A 20,063-nucleotide genomic window follows, 5' to 3' on the forward strand; every position below is an offset into this window, starting at 1 on the left:
AAAAGCTTTTTACCCACTCCAACAATAGCATACGATCTTTGCAGAGCCTGTTTTGATTGATTGCTTCAACTTTGGAAGCAATAAAGTACCAAAGTAAGCACTGTTCTGCACAATGTATCAAGGACTTCCACTGAATTTAACGCAGTTGGAACAATCTCTTGTGGGAATTGGTGTTCACGTTTTTGTACACAATGGACTCTTGCAACTCATGTTCCTCTTTATATTTATTGTCTCGCGTAACGGTCATAATTCATCATCGCAGAGCTCAAATATAATTTTTAAATCCTTGTTTTTCAGTGAATTGCAAGTATTGAAGCAGGCCATTCAGCTCAACAGGCCCATGTTGGCATGCCAGAGGCACAGGTTCAATCCCGACTTCCGGTGCTCTCTGTGTGGAGTTAGCATGTTCTCCCTGTGACCATGAGGGTTCTCCCAGCTGCTCCATTTCTTTGCACTCCTCAAAGACATGCTGGATGGCTGCTGGGAATTGTGCCCCATTTGCAGGTGAGCAGCGCAATATGGGAGAGGTTTACGAGGGGATAAGAAGAATTAAAAAAAAAGGATTATTGCGTGATCGAATAGTGGAAGGTCTGGATAGAGTGGATGTTGAGAGGATGTTTCCACTTGAGGGGGAGTCTAGGACCAGAGGCAGTAGCCTTAAAATAAAATGTGTACTTTTAGAAATGAGATGAGAAGGAATTTCTTTAGTCAGTGTGTGGTGAATCTGTGGAATTCATTGCCACGGATGGCTGTGGAGGCCAAATCAATGGATATTTTTAAGATAGAGATTGACAGATTATTACAGCACAGGTGTCAGAGATTATGAGAAGAAAGCAGGAGAATGGGGTTGTGAGGGAAAGATTGATCAGCCATGATTGAATGGCAGAGTAGACTTGATGGACTGCCGAGAGAAATCCCTTCAGCTCACTCTGTTCACACTGAGCATTGATCACTCATTCACACAAAATCTATGTTATCCACTCCCTAAACACTAGTGGCAATTTACAGAGGCCAATTAACCTACAAATTCATATGTGGGAGGAAACCAGAGCACCCGGAGGAAACCTACACATTCACAGGGAGAACGTGCAAACTCCACACAGACAGCACCAAAGGTTAGGTATAGAATTCATGACGCTTGCACTGTGAGGACGCATCTCTACCAGCTGCATCACTGTGCCGCCCTTGTAGGATTAATGTAGGTTGGCGTAAATTAGTGTATAGTTTAGTTTAGTTTATAGATGCAGCGCAGAAACAAGACCTTTGGCCCACAGAGTGTACGCTGACCAGCGATCCCCATACACTGGCACTATCCTACACACTAGGGACAATTTATAATTTTTATCTGAGCCAAATTAGCCTTCAAACCTGTATATTTTTGGGGTGTGGGGGGAAACCGAAGCACCCGGAGTAAACCCACGCGGTCACGAGGAGAACATACAAATTCTATACAGACTGCACCTGTAGTCAGAATCAAACCTGGGTCTCTTGCGCTGTAAGCTAGCAACTCTACTACTGTGACACCATGCCGCCCCTGTGGTTAATTGTTGATGCAGACTTAGTGGGCCAAAGTGCCTATATCCATTACTCTCACACTTAGTACTCTGTTATCCATCAATATCTATTTCAGTCATCAATCTGTATCAGTCGTGCTTCAGATGAAGAGGGTTCACTCCTAAATCAGAAGACCAACGACTTAAATATCACTGCAAAGACGAGAAGACAAAAGTCATGGCCAGTACTTGAGTTCATCACTGACTGAGTGGTGTGATGTTACGGGTAAAGCAGTTTGAATGAGACACTACATTGAAAGATATTATAACTTTCCCCTTCGAAGTAAAATGCATCAATGTCCTATTTCAAAGAAGAAAAGATGAGATTTCACCGATGTGGAATCAAAATGTATTCCCAAGCAACCTCCCTAGATTTGCTTGGCCAATGTTGCATTGGTGTTTGTGCAAACGTATTGTGTGTAAAATTAGCTGCTACATTTCCAACAATCATTGTACATTAAGTAGGCTTCTCTAACAGTCAAGCATTTCAGGTGCAAAAGGCTTTATGTAAATGTCAGGCTTTCTCTATTTTTTTTTTTGCATCTGTGTTACCATATATTGAGCGAAATTATCTAATTAAATACAAACCTAAATCAAGTGTAGAGCTTGGATTCAAATGCAATAAAACAATCACCAACTTGGGCGGCACAGGCTGCAGTTGGTAGACAAAAGTGCTGGAGAAACTCTGCGGGTGCAGCAGCATCTATGGAGCGAAGGAAATAGGCAACGTTTCGGGCCGAACCTTCTTCAGATGCAGTTGGTAGAGCTGCTTCCTCACAGCGCCAGATTACCGGTTTGATGCTGACCTTGAGTGCCATTTGTGTGGAGTTAGCACATTCTCTATGTAACCGTGTGGGTTTTCTCTGGGTGCCTCCAGCACCCCAAAGACGTGTGGGGTCTGTGGGTTCAATGGTCCCTTGTAAATTGCCGCTAGTGTACAGGGAGTGGATTAGAAAGTGGAATAATGTAGAACTTGTGTGAACGGGTGATCGATGGTTGGCGTGGGTGGCCCAAAGGGCTGTTTACATCCTGGGTTTGTAAATTCAACTAAAACACCGGAGTGCTCAAAGGAAAATATTTACATTGAATTCAATGAAAGCCATCTTAACCATATAATAACCATATAACAATTACAGCACGGAAACAGGCCATCTCGACCCCTCTAGTCCGTGCCGAACACATAATCTCCCCTAGTCCCATATACCTGCGCTCAGACCATAACCCTCCATTCCTTTCCCATCCATATAACTATCCAATTTATTTTTAAATGATAAAAACGAACCTGCCTCCACCACCTTCACTGGAAGCTCATTCCACACAGCTACCACTCTCTGAGTAAAGAAGTTCCCCCTCATGTTACCCCTAAACTTCAGTCCCTTAATTCTCAAGTCATGTCCCCTTGTTTGAATCTTCCCTACTCTCAGTGGGAAAAGCTTTTCCACGTCAACTCTGTCTATCCCTCTCATCATTTTAAAAACCTCTATCAAGTCCCCCCTTAACCTTCTGCGCTCCAAAGAATAAAGCCCTAACTTGTTCAACCTTTCTCTGTAACTTAGTTGCTGAAACCCAGGCAACATTCTAGTAAATCTCCTCTGTACTCTCTCTATTTTGTTGACATCCTTCCTATAATTAGGCGACCAAAATTGTACACCATACTCCAGAATTGGCCTCACCAATGCCTTGTACAATTTTAACATTACATCCCAACTTCTATACTCAATGCTCTGATTTATAAAGGCCAGCACACCAAAAGCTTTCTTTACCACCCTATCTACATGAGATTCCACTTTCATGGAACTGTGCACAGTTATTCCCAGATCCCTCTGTTCACCTACATTCTTCAATTCCCTACCATTTACCATGTACGTCCTATTTTGATTTGTCCTGCCAAGATGTAGCACCTCACACTTATCAGCATTAAACTCCATCTGCCATCTTTCAGCCCACTCTTCCAACTGGCATAAATCTCTCTGTAGACTTTGAAACTCTTCTTCATTACCCGCAACCCCACCTATCTTAGTATCATCTGCATACTTACTAATCCAATTTACCACACCATCGTCCAGATCATTGATGTACATGACAAACAACAGTGGACCCAACACAGATCCCTGTGGCACCCCACTCGTCACTGGCCTCCAACCTGACAAACAACCATCCACCATTACTCTCTGGCATCTCCCATTCAGCCACTGTTGAATCCATCTTGCTACTCCACCATTAATACCCAACCATTGAACCTTCTTAACCAACCTTCCATGAGGAACCTTGTCAAAGGCCTTACTGAAGTCCATATACACAACATCCACTGCTTTACCCTCATCAATTTCCCGAGTAACATCTTCAAAAAATTCAAGAAGATTAGTTAAACATGACCTTCCAGGCACAAATCCATGTTGACTGTTCCTAATCAGACCCTGTTTATCCAGATGCTTATATATATTATCTCTAAGTATTCTTTCCATTAATTTGCCCACCACTGACGTCAAACTAATAGGTCTATAATTGCTAGGTTTACTCTTAGACCCCTTTTTAAACAATGGAACAACATGCGCAGTACGCCAATCCTCCGGCACTATTCCCGTTTCTAATGACATTTGAAATATTTCTGCCATAGCCCCTGCTATTTCTACACTAACTTCCCTCAATGTCCTAGGGAATATCCTGTCCGGACCTGGAGACTTATCCACTTTTATATTTCTCAAAAGTGTCAGTACTTCCTCTTCTTTGATCCTCATAGTTTCCATAGCTACTCTACTTGTTTCCCTTACCACACATAATTCAATATCCTTCTCCTTGGTGAATACCGAAGAAAAGAAACTGTTCAATATCTCCCCCATCTCTTTTGGCTCTGCAGATAGTTGGCCACTCTGACTCTCTAATGGACCAATTTTATCCCTCGTTATCCTTTTGCTATTAATATAGCGGTAGAAACCCTTCGGATTTACTTTTACCTTACTTGCCAAAGCAACCTCATATCTTCTTTTAGCTTTTCTAATTTCTTTCTTAAGATTCTTTTTACATTCTTTATACTCCTCAAGCACCTCATTTACTCCATGCTGCCTATAACTATTGTAGATATCCCTCTTTTTCCGAACCAAGTGTCCAATTTCCCTTGAAAACCATGGCTCTTTACAATTTTTATGATTTCCTTTCAACCGAACAGGGACATAAAGATTCTGTACTCTTAAAATTTCACCTTTAAATGTACTCCATTTCTCTTCCACATCTTTCCCATAAAACAAACTGTCCCAATTTACTCCTTTTAAATCCTTTCGCATCTCCTCAAAGTTAGCCTTTCTCCAATCAGAAATCTCAACCCTAGGTCCAGTTTTGTCCCTCTCCATAATTATATTGAAACTAATGGTATTGTGATCACTGGACCCGAACTGTTCCCCAACGCATACCTCTGCCACCTGACCCATCTCATTTCCTAACAGGAGGTCCAGTACCGCCCCTTCTCTAGTAGGCACTTCTATGTATTGTTGCAAAAAACTATCCTGCACACATTTTACAAACTCCAACCCATCCAGCCCATTTACAGAATGTGTTTCCCAGTCTATGTGTGGAAAATTGAAATCTCCCACAATCACTACCTTGTGCTTACTACTAATATCTGCAATCTCCTTACATATTTGCTCTTCCAATTCTCGCTCCCCATTTGGCGGTCTATAATACACCCCTATAAGTGTTGCTACCCCTTTCCCATTTCTCAGTTCCACCCAAATAGCCTCCCTAGACGAGCCCTCTAATCTATCCTGCCAAAGCACTGCTGTAATATCTTCCCTGATAAGCAATGCAACACCTCCACCTCTTGCCCCTCCAATTCTATCACACCTGAAGCAACGAAATCCTGGAATATTTAGTTTCCAATCACAGCCCTCCTGCAACCATGTTTCACTGATCGCCACAACATCATACTTCCAGGTGTCAATCCAGGCTCTAAGTTCATCCACTTTTCTTACAATGCTCCTAGCATTAAAATATACACATTTAAGAAACCCACCCTCTCTTATTCTCTGATTTTTTTCTTTTTCTTCTCTCTCCCCTACATTTTGGGTCAGAGTGCTACCATTCTCTGCCCCCTGCTTCACACACTGACTGCTAGCTTTCCCAATTTGAGTCCCTCCCCCCAACCATACTAGTTTAAAGTCTCCCCAGTAGCCTTTGCAAATCTCCCCGCCAGGATATTGGTCCCCCTTGAGTTCAAGTGCAACCCGTCCTTTCTGTACAGGTCGCACCTTCCCCAAAAGAGGTCCCAATGATCCAGAAACTTGAATCCATACCCACTGCACCAGTCCCTCATCCACGCATTTATCCTCCACCTCGCTCCATTCCTACTCTCACTGTCGCGTGGCACAGGCAGTAATCCTGAGATTGTTACCTTTCCAGTCCTTCTCCTTAACTCTCTACCTAACTCCCTAAATTCTTCTTTCAGGACCTCTTCTCTTTTTTTACCTATGTCGTTGGTACCTATATGCACCACAACCTCAGGCTCCTCTCCCTCCCATTTCAGGATTTCTTGGACACGGTCAGACACATCCCTGACCCTGGCACCAGGGAGGCAAACTACCATCCGGGACTCCTGTCTGCGTCCACAGAATCGCCTATCCGACCCCCTGACTATAGAGTCCCCTATTACAATTGCCCTCCCCTTCTTTTCCTTACCCTTCTGAGCAACCGGACCGGTCTTTGTGCCAGAGGCCCGGCCGCTGTCGCTACCCCCAGGTAGGCTGTCTCCCCCACCCTTACTCAAACATGAGTACCTATTTTCAAGGTGTACAGCCACCGGGGTACTCACCAGTCCCTGCCTCTGCCCATTGCCCTTCCTAACTGTGACCCAGTTTTCTGTCTCCCGTGGTCTTGGAGTGACCACCTCCCTGTAACTCCTTTCTATGACCTCCTCGCTCTCCCTGAGCAGACAGAGGTCATCGAGTTGCTGCTCCAGGTTCCTAACGCGGTCCCTTAGAAGCCCCATCTCGACGCACCTGGCGCAGATGTGGACGTCTGGAGAGCACTCAGACTCCATGACCTCCCACATCTGACATCCAGAACAGTAAACTGCCCTGGCCCTCATTTCTCCCCCTTATCCAAATACAATAAAGCCTTACAATTACAATACAAATACAATACAAGCCAATCAGCTGCTTCCTCTGATCCTCGTCCACCAATCAGAGGCTTCCACCAATCAGAGGCTTCCACCAGAATCCTTCTCTGGAAGTGAGATGGAACGTTACAGATTTGGGTACACTTACAGCTGCAGGTAAGTCCTCCTCTCGCCAACGGCTCCCCTGGCCTCTGTAGAAGCAAACCCCGCGCTGTATTTATACTTACAGCTGCAGGTAAGTCCTCCTCTCGCCAACGGCTCCCCTGGCCTCTGTAGAAGCAAACCCCGCGCTGTATTTATACTTACAGCTGCAGGTAAGTCCTCCTCTCGCCAACGGCTCCCCTGGCCTCTGTAGAAGCAAACCCCGCGCTGTATTTATACTTACAGCTGCAGGTAAGTCCTCCTCTCGCCAACGGCTCCCCTGGCCTCTGTAGAAGCAAACCCCGCGCTGTATTTATACTTACAGCTGCAGGTAAGTCCTCCTCTCGCCAACGGCTCCCCTGGCCTCTGTAGAAGCAAACCCCGCGCTGTATTTATACTTACAGCTGCAGGTAAGTCCTCCTCTCGCCAACGGCTCCCCTGGCCTCTGTAGAAGCAAACCCCGCGCTGTATTTATACTTACAGCTGCAGGTAAGTCCTCCTCTCGCCAACGGCTCCCCTGGCCTCTGTAGAAGCAAACCCCGCGCTGTATTTATACTTACAGCTGCAGGTAAGTCCTCCTCTCGCCAACGGCTCCCCTGGCCTCTGTAGAAGCAAACCCCGCGCTGTATTTATACTTACAGCTGCAGGTAAGTCCTCCTCTCGCCAACGGCTCCCCTGGCCTCTGTAGAAGCAAACCCCGCGCTGTATTTATACTTACAGCTGCAGGTAAGTCCTCCTCTCGCCAACGGCTCCCCTGGCCTCTGTAGAAGCAAACCCCGCGCTGTATTTATACTTACAGCTGCAGGTAAGTCCTCCTCTCGCCAACGGCTCCCCTGGCCTCTGTAGAAGCAAACCCCGCGCTGTATTTATACTTACAGCTGCAGGTAAGTCCTCCTCTCGCCAACGGCTCCCCTGGCCTCTGTAGAAGCAAACCCCGCGCTGTATTTATACTTACAGCTGCAGTTAAGTCCTCCTCTCGCCAACGGCTCCCCTGGCCTCTCTAGGCTCCCACACTCCAGCCAATATAACTATGGTTCAGTTGCAGGAACATTCGTTTAGAAGGCTATGGATTCAAGTTTCACCCAAACACCTGAAGTTTAAATCTTAGCAGACACATCCAGTTCATTTCTGTGGGAGCATATTTCGGAGGGAGTTCCACAGTGCAGTCGATGATATCTATGGTTAAGATGTTGAGCATTCATCTCAGGAGGATACAGCAGGTCTCATTGCATTATTGAGAGACAGCAAAATGTTCTCCCTGACAACTTAGCTTAAGTTTATTTCTAAACAGAAAGAATGATATTTTAATTGTCCAAACACCACTGTGGAAGCTCGCTGTGCTAATTTTCTGCATTATTCTTCAGAAACTATCTTGTCAAACTCGCCATGTCTTGTAAAAGGGCCGCACAGTGGAGCAGCTAGTCGAGCTGCTGTCTGACAGTGCCAGAGACCCATATTCATTGTTAACCTCGCGTGCTGTTTGCGTGGAGTCTGCACGTTCTCCCTGTAACCTCGTTGGTTTCCTCCGGGTGCTTCTGTTCCTCCCACATCCTGAAGATGTGCGGGTTTGAAGGTTAATTGGTCTTCATAAATGTAGTGTGTAGGGAGTGGATGAGAATGCAGGATGACATGTAGAAGTACAATATTTAGTATCGTAAAGCCTAATGAGATATTTGACATGATATTGTACAACCTGGTTCATCGATGCAAAATCTGCAATGTGATTCTAACATTTAATCTACTTAAGTCGCCGTCTTTGTGTATTACATCCAGACCATCAAAAAGTTGTCTTCTTTGTGTATTATGTACAGACCAGATGATTAACACATTGATCAACTTAACATCATCAATAGTCACCTTGGTTTATAAATACCCTGTTGTGCTAATTAACGTTGAAGATGTGATCACAGCCTTTGACTGAGACGCAACTCCCCTCGCGCAAGTAAAATAAACCAACTGCTGATGGTTAATGATTTGAGTTCTTGAGTCTCATTACGGGTGCGGACTTTGCCAAATATAACTAGTGTGAAGAAAGACACAAAATGCTGGAGTAACTCAGCGGGTCAGGCAGCATTTCTGGAGAAAAAGAATAGGTGACATTTCAGGTCAGAACTCATCTTCAGATACTTCTTGTATTGTATTGTATTGTATCCCTTTATTGTCATTCAGACTTTTCAGTCTGAACAAAATTTCGTTTTGCCTTGCAGTCATAACATAGAATAAAATAAGAAAACACACAATAAACACAGATTTAACATGCACCACAGTGAGTCTACCAGACACCTCCTCACTGTGATGGAAGGCAAAAGTCTTAAAGTCCTTGTCTCTTCCCTCTTTGTTCTCCCTCTGCACTGAGGGATCCAGGCTTCCGATGTTGGGACCCTGCCGGATGATGGTAAGTGAGTCCCGCGGCTGAATCCGAGCTCCGCGAACGGGCCGATTCAAACTTCGCGGCCTGGGGTGGTAGAAGCTGCCGAAGCTGCCGAAGCTGCCACCCTCCAGTCCAGCGGACGAAGCCGCTGTTGTGGGAGCTCTGGAGAACCGGTCACCAACCTGGGACCTGCGAGCTCCTGACGATGCCCGCGGCTGAGCCTCCGAGGCTCCGAAGTCGGGCCTCCGCCACCGCAATGCCTTCACAGCCCCAAAGTCAGCCAGGTTGGTAAGTAAGTCCTGGCTTTGCCTCCAGAGCCACGAGGTCGGTCCCAGTTGGAGGCCGCCAGCTCCGCGATTAGGCCTCAGCACAGACGGAGACGGGGGATACGACAAGAAAAGGTCGCATCCCCCCGAGGGAAGACTAAAAACAAGTTTCTCCCACCCCCCCAACACTAATACCCTATTAAATAAACTGAAATAAACTAAAACAACAGGACTAAAGAAAACAAAAACAAAAAAAGACAAACGGACTGCAGGCGAGCCGCAGCTGCAAGGCAGTGCCGCCACTTCCGGACCTTTCTTCAGTCTGAAGAAAGGTTCTCCAGTCTGAAGAAAGGTTCAGTCCGAAAACGTTAGCTATTCTCTCTCTCCAGAGGTGACACGCTGAGTTACTCCAGCAAATCATGTTTATCTTTGGTATAAAAGATACCAGCAGTTCCTTTCTGCACATACCTAGAACTAGTATGGCCAAGTGATTGATGGTCCGCATGGACTAGGGTGGGCCATAGGGTCTGTTTCCATGCTGCAACTTTCTATTAATTTACTTTTATTGGCTGTCCAGTTCGAACAAGTCACACACTGCATTTTATAAATACATGTCAATCTTCGGTTTTATTTTCTTGAGGGTATTTTGCCAGCAGTTGTTGCTCCTGAACCTAGCCTGAGGTTGATGATGAAAGCCAATGGGAAAATCAATTCTGAAGTAGGGACTTCAAGCAGTGCTGAGGCCTATATACAGCATTTATATTGCTAAAGGTACTGTTGGTTTGTACCATCCGTAGATGTACGTAGCATGTTATGCCAATCCAAAGCCATAACTGGGGAATGGTTTTGGAGAGGACCGGTACATTTGTCTTAACTACCATGGCTAAACTGTGTATCCATACCCAATTTCAGAAAACAACAAGTCATTTGGCAGATTCATCAAATGTATACCAGAGAAATGAAAGCACTGATTGAAATATTAATTAAAAAATTATGTGAGCCTAGTCATTAAGGAAATCACTGACTGCAAAACATTTACTGCACAAAAGGTTTGTTTACAGCAATTCAGTTCATGCTTGGGGCATGTTTTTATTAATAATGAGCAGTAGCGCAGATCTTAAAACATTTAGGAGACCAATCAGACCATTAGAGATGATGAAGTGCCATACAGCTGACAATCAAATGGCTTCACCACAATTGAGAATAAGCTCCGTCAAATCGCGACATGGTCAGGCAGCAATAGAGTTGCTAGAGACCTGGGTTCAATCCTGACTATCGGTTCTGTCTGTACGGAGTTTGAAACCATGTGGGTTTTCTCTGATAGCTCCAGTTTCCTCCCACATTCCAAAGGCTTGGTAAAATTATATTATTGTCCCTACTGTTTGAAGGCTAGTGTTCGTGTGCGGAGAGCACTGGTCAGCGTAGACTCGTTGGGCTGAAGGGCCCATAGTAATCTCAACATTTATTGGATTGTTTTGTGAACTGTTCAGACCTGACTGTTGTGCTGGCAGTTGTTCTCCAATTACATGAGTCTATCTGATTTTTGTGAAACATAACTGCATCTGGTGCTGGTGGTACAATCTCCCTCAGTTCAACAATGAGTGTTGAATGGATGAAACTAGACTCTCTATTTTGTTGTTGGGAACTCATCTATCATCTTTGATCATCTCCAAATCCATTGAGTTGGAATCATGGGTCACGGAGAGAGAGCATTTAGTCATTTGAGAAATTGCTCATCAATAATGTGGGCTCATGAGTTCATCAGTGCATAAGTTATAGGAGCAGAATCAGGCCATTCAGCCCATCGAGTCTACTCCGCCATTCAATCATGGCTGATCTATCTTTCCCTCTCAACCCCATTCTCCTGCCTTCTTCCCATAACCTTGACCCCCGTACTAATCAAGAATCTGTCAATCACTGTCTTAAAAATACCCCATGACTTGGCCTCCACAGCTGTCTATGGAAGTGAATTTAACAGATTCACCACCCTCTGACTTCTCAGCTCAATAAGTAGAGTTTTTGTTGCCTTTTTGAAAAGATCCTCCAAAGTATTGTTCAGTAGTTCTATGAATTAGACCCGGCGATTATATTTCTAAGGATGGCTGATGGAAGCACACAGATTTTGGTGTCCTACTGCTGTTTTACTTTTAAGGGGCTGTCCCACTTGGGCGACCTAATCCGCGAGTTCTGGCGAGTTTGCCCTCGACTCATACTCGCAGCATGGTCGACACGAGGTCGTAGGAGGTCTTTGTAACTCTCCTTCATGCTCGAGAGTAGTCCCCGTGTACTCGAGGCCTCAGCTAGGTTGCGTGTCTTTTTCAATATGTTGAATAATGCTCGCGAGTAAAAAAAGGTTGCCATGGAAAAAATCGATACTTTTTTTACCCGTAGGTTTAGTCATAGAAGGTCGTAGTAGGTCGTAGTAGGTCGGCATGTTAGTCGTAGGTAATCGAGGGTAGTCGAAGGTAGTCAAAGGTAGTCGTAGATAGTCTTCATCAGAGTCGAAGGGAAGTCGAAGGAGATCGAAGGAAGTCGTCTTCACTCTCCACTATTCGGTGTCCAATTTTCCTGAAGTTAGTCGTAGCTAGTCTTCAACATAGTCGAAGGAGGTCTTCAATATGACATTTTTGCAACATTTCATTAATGATCTGTAGGAGAAATATCTCAATTGTCACATGCACCCGAAGGTGCAGTGAAATGAATTTGCTGCATAAAGGGGCTGTCCCACTTGGGCAACCAAATTGGCAAGTTTAGAAGAGTTTAGGAGAGTCATGTTGAAGACCTCCTTTGAATATGTCGAATGTCGAATATTTCGACCTCCTTCGACTATGTTGCAGACTGGCTTCGACTAGCTATGACTAGCTACGAATAGCTTCGGGAAAATTGGACACCGAATAGTGGAGAGTGAAGACGACCTCCTTCGATCTCCTTCGACCTCCCTTCAACCTCCCTCCTACTATGATGAAGACAATCTACGACTACCTTCGAATACGCTTGATTACCTACGACTAACATGCCGACCTACTACGACCTACTACGACTAAACCTACGAGTAAAAAAAGTATCGATTTTTTCAATGCGACATGTTGAAAAATATGCCGCGACCTAGCTGAGGCCTCGAGTACATGGGAACTACCCTCGAGCATAAAGGAGTGTTACAAAGACATCCTACGACTTCGTGTCGACCATGCTGCGAGTATGTCAAGGGCAAACTCGCCAGAACTCGCGGATTTGGTCTCCCAAGTGGGACAGCCCCTAAAATCTCCTAAACTCATCTAAACTTGCCAGTTAGGTCGCCCAAGTGGGACAGCCCCTTTAAGATGCTGGAAAACATGGGATCAAAAGTGAGGTACAATAAAGGCTGGAAATTTAAAGTATAAACAGGGCAAATACTTGTGAGGTCAACTGCAAGAAGTGAAACATCTAGCTGTTTACCTCCGAGAGTCGCAATCATAAAGTCGTACAGCATGGAAACTGGCCCTTCGGCCCATCTTGCCCATGCAGGCCAAGATACCTTATCTACACGCTTGTGCCACCTGCCCACGTTTGGCCCATATTCCTCTAAACCCTTTATATCTGTGTTCCTGGCCAAATATCTTCCTGCCGAGCCGGCCCCTTGGTAGTCCACGTCCCCCAAAGATTTAAAAAAATGCTAAGTATTAATACCATATTTCGCTTGGGCAACTTACAATCCAACAGTAGGAATATTTGCTTCTCTAATTTCAAGTAATCCTTGCATTCCTACTCTCACTTTCCTTCACCCACCCGAGTTGTCCTGCTAGTTTCACTGTTCATATCCCTTCGTAAGCACCTCTTCATAGCCAACAATGGACCATTGTGGGCTCGATCTTTCTTTGGCCATCAATGCCGGCTCTGATTTGTTCTGTCGCTTTTAATACCTCTCGTTTCCCTCTCCCCTGACTCTCAATCTGAAGAAGGATCTCGACCCAAAACGTCACCTATTCCTTTTCTCCAGAGATGTTGCCTGACCGAAGAAAGACACAAAATGCTTCTATTAATACCACCTTCCTTTATTCAAAATGTATTTCATCAAATTGAAATTCCTGAGCTGTTACAGTGGGACTTGGACTTCTGCTACTAGATCAATAGTCAAGCGTTTTGCATGCAAGTCTAGTTGTGTTATCATTGAATAGCATACTGCCTATTTTGAGGAAACCTTTTAGGCCAATGAACTTTCACAAGGCAACAGGATCACAGATGGTATCTTTGCTATCCTGTTTGCCACGACTGAAATCTGTTATCAATATAAAATGTCTTCTTATACCAACAGCACTGGCTAAGAATGCATGAGCAGGTTTGCCTTCAGTGTCATGGGAATAGTCGGCATGGTGGCGCAGCATTAGAGTTCCTTCAGCGCCAGAGATCCGGGTTTGATCCTGACTACGGGTGCTGTCTGTATGAGGTTTGTACATTCTCCCCATGACCACGTGAGTTTTCTCCGGGTGTTCTGTATTTTTTCTACACTCCAAAGACATACAGGTCAATTGGCTTTGGTAAAGATTGTAAATTGTCCCCAGTGTGTAGGATAGTGCTGTGGTCGGCATGGACGGGGTGGGCTGAAGGTCCTGTTTCTGCGCTGTATCTCTAAACTAAACTAAACTAAACATAATAGCTTCAAAGCAACAAGAAAAGTAATCTCTCCTGCAAGATACAGATTTATTCCATTTCACATTCATGTGAGATAAGGTTTAAATATGAAGGTTAAGGTGAAGGTGATAAATTTTGCTTATCATTGTAAAGCACATCTTTGAAACGAAATAGACAAAAACAGTGTAGATATTCCTTTCCAGTCTGCTTGAGCAGGGCGGGAAGTATATACTGTAAGGGAAAGATGATTTTTTACTGACAACCAGATTCCTGTCATCGCAAACAGGAGAATGGTAAGATCTCCGAGGAACAGACAAACTAATGGGGTTAGTGAGATGAATTCTGGATCAAACTTAAAATGAATGTAAGAAAATAAGAAGATAGAAACATAGAAACATAGAAAATAGGTGCAGGAGTAGGCCATTCGGCCCTTCGAGTCTGCACCGTCATTCAATATGATCATGGTTGATCATCCAACTCAGTATCCTGTACCTGCCTTCTCTCCATACCCCTTGATCCCTTTAGCCACAAGGGCCACACCTAACTCCCTCTTAAATATAGCCAATGAACTAGCCTCAACTACATTCTGTGGCAGAGAATTCCACAGATTCACCACTCTGCATGAAAAATGTTTTTCTCATGTCGGTCCTAAATGACTTCCCCCTTATCCTTAAACTGTGATCCCTTGTTCTGGACTTCCCCAACATCGGGAACAATCTTCCTGCATCTAGCCTGTCCAACCCCTTAAGAATTTTGTTCATTTCTATAAGATCCCCCCTCAATCTTCTAAATTCTAGCGAGTACAAGCCAAGTCTATCCAGTCTTTCTTCATATGAAAGTCCTGCCGTCCCAGGAATCAGTCTGGTGAACCTTCTCTGTATTCCCTCTATGGCAAGAATGTCTTTCCTCAGATTAGGAGACCAAAACTGTACACAATACTCCAGGTGTGGTCTCACCAAGGCCGTGTACAATTGCAGTAGAATCTCCTTGCTCCTATACTCAAATCCTTTTGCTATGAATTCTAACATACCATTCGCTTTCTTCACTGCCTGCTGCACCTGCATGCCTACTTTCAATGACTGATGTACCATGACACCCAGGTCTCCCATAGACACAGAATGCTGGAGTAACTCAGCGGGTCAGGGATCATCTCTGGAGAAAAGGAATAGGTGACGTTTACGGTCAAGACCCATCTTCAGACTGTGAGTTGGGAAGAGAGAAATTAAAGGTATGAGGAAATACAAAGAACAAGAGAATGAAAGGTATGAAAAGAACAAAATCAAGGCCAGCAAGGATGATCAAGGAAAGGTGGTGCCCACAATGATCCATTGGTGGCTGAGGAAGAGGTGACAATGAGGGGGTCCATGCAGAGACGCTAAGCAGGACGATAGTGAAACTAGTAGGATGACTAGGGTGGGGGGGGGGGGGGGTGGGGGGCAGAGAGAGAGGGAATGCAAAGGTTACTTAAAATTAGAGATAAGAAAATAAGATCTGGATTATTCATGGGAAATTCAGCATTGTCATTCATTACAGTATGATTTAAAATTGGGGTTTTTACCCTAAATATTCCACCAACCCCACATTAGAAGAATCTTGCTGTGTTTACCCTTCTATCCATTTTATAGTTTAAGCAGATGCTGGTCCCCTGCTGAACACATTGAAACAGCAGGGAATGTACAGTATGTGTGCTAAATTCCAGTCAACCTCAAATAAGCAGGGATTAGTGAGTATAGCCACTGAATGGCACATGAAAGAACTTAACAAAGGTCGCGGGCTGCATCTGGCCAGAAATAAGACAATCTGACTCTATAACACACTAGGGTAGCTTAAAATCCAATGGTATACACCATCGATTTCTCCAATCTTAGGTATCACACCTCCAAACACTCCCTTCCTTTCCCGCTTCTCCTTTCTTCACCCCGCTTCCCTGTGCCCTACCTGCATATAGACCTATTTCACTCTTTCAACCTTTTCCTACCAATTCTCCTTGCCCCCTTCCATCTGCATCCCTTCCTGTGGCTTCACCTTTTGCACCTCTCTGCAGCTACATGACTTTCACTCAATGAAGAACTCATACCTTTACCCTTTAGGTGGGGGATACTTCAAGTATAAAGTGGCTAATACTGAGGAATAAAAGAATAGAGAGCGTCAATGAAGAATAAAGTAGAGCTTGATCAGGTGGAACTCAAAAGCTCGCACAGACTAGATTGGACTGAATGGGTGGAAAGGAATTGCAGATGCTGGTATATACCAAAGATAGACACAAAGTGCTGGAGTAATTCAGCAGATCAGGAAGCATCTCTGGAGAAAAAAGATGGATAACGTTTCGGGTCGGGACCCCAAGTCTGAAGATTCTGAAGAAGTGTCCTGACTCGAAATATCACCTAGTCTTTTTTCTCCAGAGACGCCTGACCTGCTGAGTTACTCCAGCACTTTGTGTCTATCCTGGGCTGATTGGCCTGATTTTAAGCTGTAAATCTTTGCAACAGATTTTCTCTGCGTTAATGTTTTTGCTTCCACCAGAAAGTGCATTTACATCAAGCTGTATTGTACGATTTTCACTTGAGCTCTACGTTTTATTTTCTCTCTCGCCTTTGCAACTGTTCCTTCAGTAATAGAGTCAGCTGAAAGAAGGAAGTCAAAAGCCGCTCTCAACTTGAGTTGACATCCAATGCAATCAGTGTCGGACATGATCCTAGCCTTACGCTGCAGGGTTGTGCTATCAGGCAAAACTCAGGTACGGTTCTTCGTTGACCTCTTGCCTTCCACAAACAGCAGTTGTAAAGATAGGTATGTGCTCTCTACATCACAGTTCAACATTGGTTCTCACTCAGCTGGCTAGCTTTCATGTCAGTTTGTGCAGCTTAAAACAAGTCTTCCACAGCCCTTCTTTCTTGTGTATGAAGAAGACATTTGAGGCATTGAGTCATACAGCTTTGAAACAGCTGTCCCAACCGACCATGCCCACCAAGATATCCCCATCTACGCTGGTTCCTCTTGCCCCAATTTGGATCTTATCCCTCTAAACCTTTCCTATCCATGTATCTGGCCAAATGTCTTCCGGGCAAGCCGGCACCGAAGACCAGAGACCAGGGGGATGGAGCCAGTGACGGCAACGGCCACGGACACGATGGGCGAGGAGCGAGGCCGCTAGGAGAGGAGGGGGAACCGGGGTCTGGCCTACCATGCCCTTAAGGTTGGCTACGGGAGGCGTCCCAAGGAAACAAAGGTGGACAGGCGAGTAGAGGAGAGGGGTCCTCATATTTGGACCATATCCCTCTAAACGTTTCCTACCATGTATCTGTCGAGTTGTCATTTAAATGCTGTTATTGTACCTGCCTCAACTATCTCCTCCAACATCTCATTCCATATATCACCAGTTTCTGTGAAAAAATATTGCCCCTCAGGTTTCTATTATATATTTCCCCTCCCACCTTAAACCCTATGTTCCCTGGTTCCTGATTCCCCCACTCGGAGTAAAAGGCACAGTGAATTCACCCTATTTATTCCCCTCAGGATCTTACACACCTCTATAAGATCACCCCTCACCCTCCTGCACTCCACAGAATAAAGGCACAGGCCGCTCAACCTCATCCGCTCATCCTTATGGCTCGGGCCCTCAAATACTGGCCACAGTATTCTCGTAAATCCTCCCCGCACTCTTTTTAGCTTAACAACATCCTTCCTACAGCAGGAAGTCTGAAATTCTAAGCAAATTTGTCCATCGTCAATCGACACTGAACTTGTAGTCAGCTTGTAGTCAACTTGTAGTCAACTGTGTATCTTTGGCTTCCCAGTTATAATAAACCAGAGTCGGTTAGAGGTGGAAATAAAAAAACTGCAGATGTTGGTTAATACTGTGCAGAAGTAACTCAGCAGGTCAGGCAGCATCTCCGGAAAGCATGGATAGGGGACGTTTTGGGTCAAGACCCTTGTTGAGTCTCCTTAGAGATTAGAGGTGCAGATTTCCCTCCCTGAACCAAATGGATTTTTATTACATGTGATAGTTAACTTTACACGTATTAGCTTTTCTTAAGATATTAATCGAATGATCTATTTCATGACTTGAATTAAGTTTGTTCATTTGAATGCAGCATTTGAATTCCAGGGCAGAGGTGACTAAAATATGTGTTGGATACTCACCCAGCAAGTTGAAAGGCCTGCATAGATTGGATGTGAAGATGATGTTTCCACTAGTGGGACTATCGAGAACCAGATGGCATAGCCTTAGAATATAAGAATGTACCTTTAGAAAGATGAGGAGGACTTTCTTTGTTCAGAGGGTGGTGAATCTATGGAATTCATTGTCAAAGAATGTTGTTGAGGCCAAGTGATTGGGTAATTTTAGAGCGGAAATTGACAGATACTTGATTGGTAAGGGGGTCACAGGTTACAGGGAGCAGGCAGGAAAATGGGATTAGGAGGGAAAGATAGATCTGCCATGAATGAATGGCAGTGTTGACTCAATAGGCCGAAAGGCCAACATTTTCTCCTAGGACTTATGACTCATTAACCATCAGTTGACCAGAGACATGGTGGTTATGTTGGTTTTTAAAACATATCCCCTTGAGATATATCAACACCTCTTTATGATTTATTGCGTGTAAACATATAAGATCCAGAGGTACCTTCAGAGAGCAGATGGGGAGAAGATATTTATCATGTGGGAATATCTAGAACAAGAGTGTTGCGGTTTACAAACAAGGGATTGCTCATTTCATAACGTCATAAGTGATAGGAGCAGAATTTGGTAATTTGGCCTATCAAGTCGGCTCCACCATTCAATCATGGCTGAACTAACTCCCCCTCCTAACGCCGTTCTCCTGCCTTCGCCCTGTAACCTCTGACACCCGTAGTAATCAAGAATCTATCTATCTCTGCCTTAAATATATCCAGTGACTTGGCCTTCACAGCCATCAGTGGCAAAGAATAGTAAGATTAAACGAGAACTTACCAGTTTGAAGTTTGATCGTTATTTTATGAGGAGTAACGTTGAGGGATTACGTGAAGAACCCCGCCAGGACGCATGCGTGTCATTCTTCAAAGCAGCGGTGTGAAATCACAGATAACTGTAAGGACTAAACATAGTAAGATTAGAGAAGAGATACCAGTTGAGTATATGATCAAGGGTGGGAGCGGAGGGCACGTAATCCCTCAACGTTACTCCTCATAAAATAACGATCAAACTTCAAACTGGTAAGTTCTCGTTTAATCTTACTATTTTACTTCGGAGTCACGTGAGTGACTACGTGAAGATTTTAAAGCTCTGTGATTTCATGCCGTGGAAACGAGTCCATGCATCACATCTGCCTTGATTATGGGGAGAATAGTGTTAACATCATTAGACATCAATACGATATTGAAAACCCAACGATAAATATATTAACACCAAATTATAGCCCCTATTTATGGGGTAAAATTATATTATAGAACTTAAAATAGTTTCTGCAAATGTTCCAGGTTCAATGACTGATTTGTTATAAAATCGTTGGAAAGTTTTCTCCGTTGACCATCCTGCTGTCTTGAGGATTTGGTCCATAGGAACATCCAACTTCATAGCTGCCGATGTAGCTGCAGCCCTGGTGGAGTGATATTTAAAATGCTAGTGTCCACTCCAGCTTTTATTAGGACCTGTTTTAGCTATCTAGAGATGGTCTGGACTGTCACTGTTTTGAGTGGCTGTTTGTAGCTGATTAAAAGTGACATTTATTTCCTCTGATGATCTTAGTATACTCCATATATAATAGTAAGTGTTTACAATACAGAGACGATCATCTGTCGGGTAGGCCCTCCTGAGCCCTGTCTGTTCTGACTAATTAATTGATGTGAAAAGTTAAATTTCCAGATGAAATAGCCATGTTGTCCAGCCTTAGTTTCTGTAGTGACTGGACCCTTTGTGCCGTGAACAAGGCCATCAGCATGACTGTATTCATAGTCAGTTTCTGTAGGGACAGAGCTGTAGCTGGAGACCAGTTTCTTACCATGGTCAGTACAATGCTCACATCCCATATTTGGGA

The 20,063-nt window shown here is 44.4% G+C and overlaps 1 long non-coding RNA gene across 1 annotated transcript; it reads left to right on the forward strand.

Moving 5' to 3' along the window:
• The first annotated feature begins 1,492 nt into the window (after nt 1-1,492).
• Nucleotides 1,493-18,453, forward strand: LOC116978791. Its single transcript, XR_004413555.1, has 3 exons — nt 1,493-1,536; nt 10,210-10,214; nt 18,443-18,453. It is a non-coding gene; the product is annotated as an uncharacterized LOC116978791 (long non-coding RNA).
• Nucleotides 18,454-20,063: the final 1,610 nt, after the last annotated feature.

Source organism: Amblyraja radiata, chromosome 11 (assembly GCF_010909765.2).
Source record: "Amblyraja radiata isolate CabotCenter1 chromosome 11, sAmbRad1.1.pri, whole genome shotgun sequence".
Lineage (NCBI taxonomy): Eukaryota > Metazoa > Chordata > Chondrichthyes > Rajiformes > Rajidae > Amblyraja > Amblyraja radiata.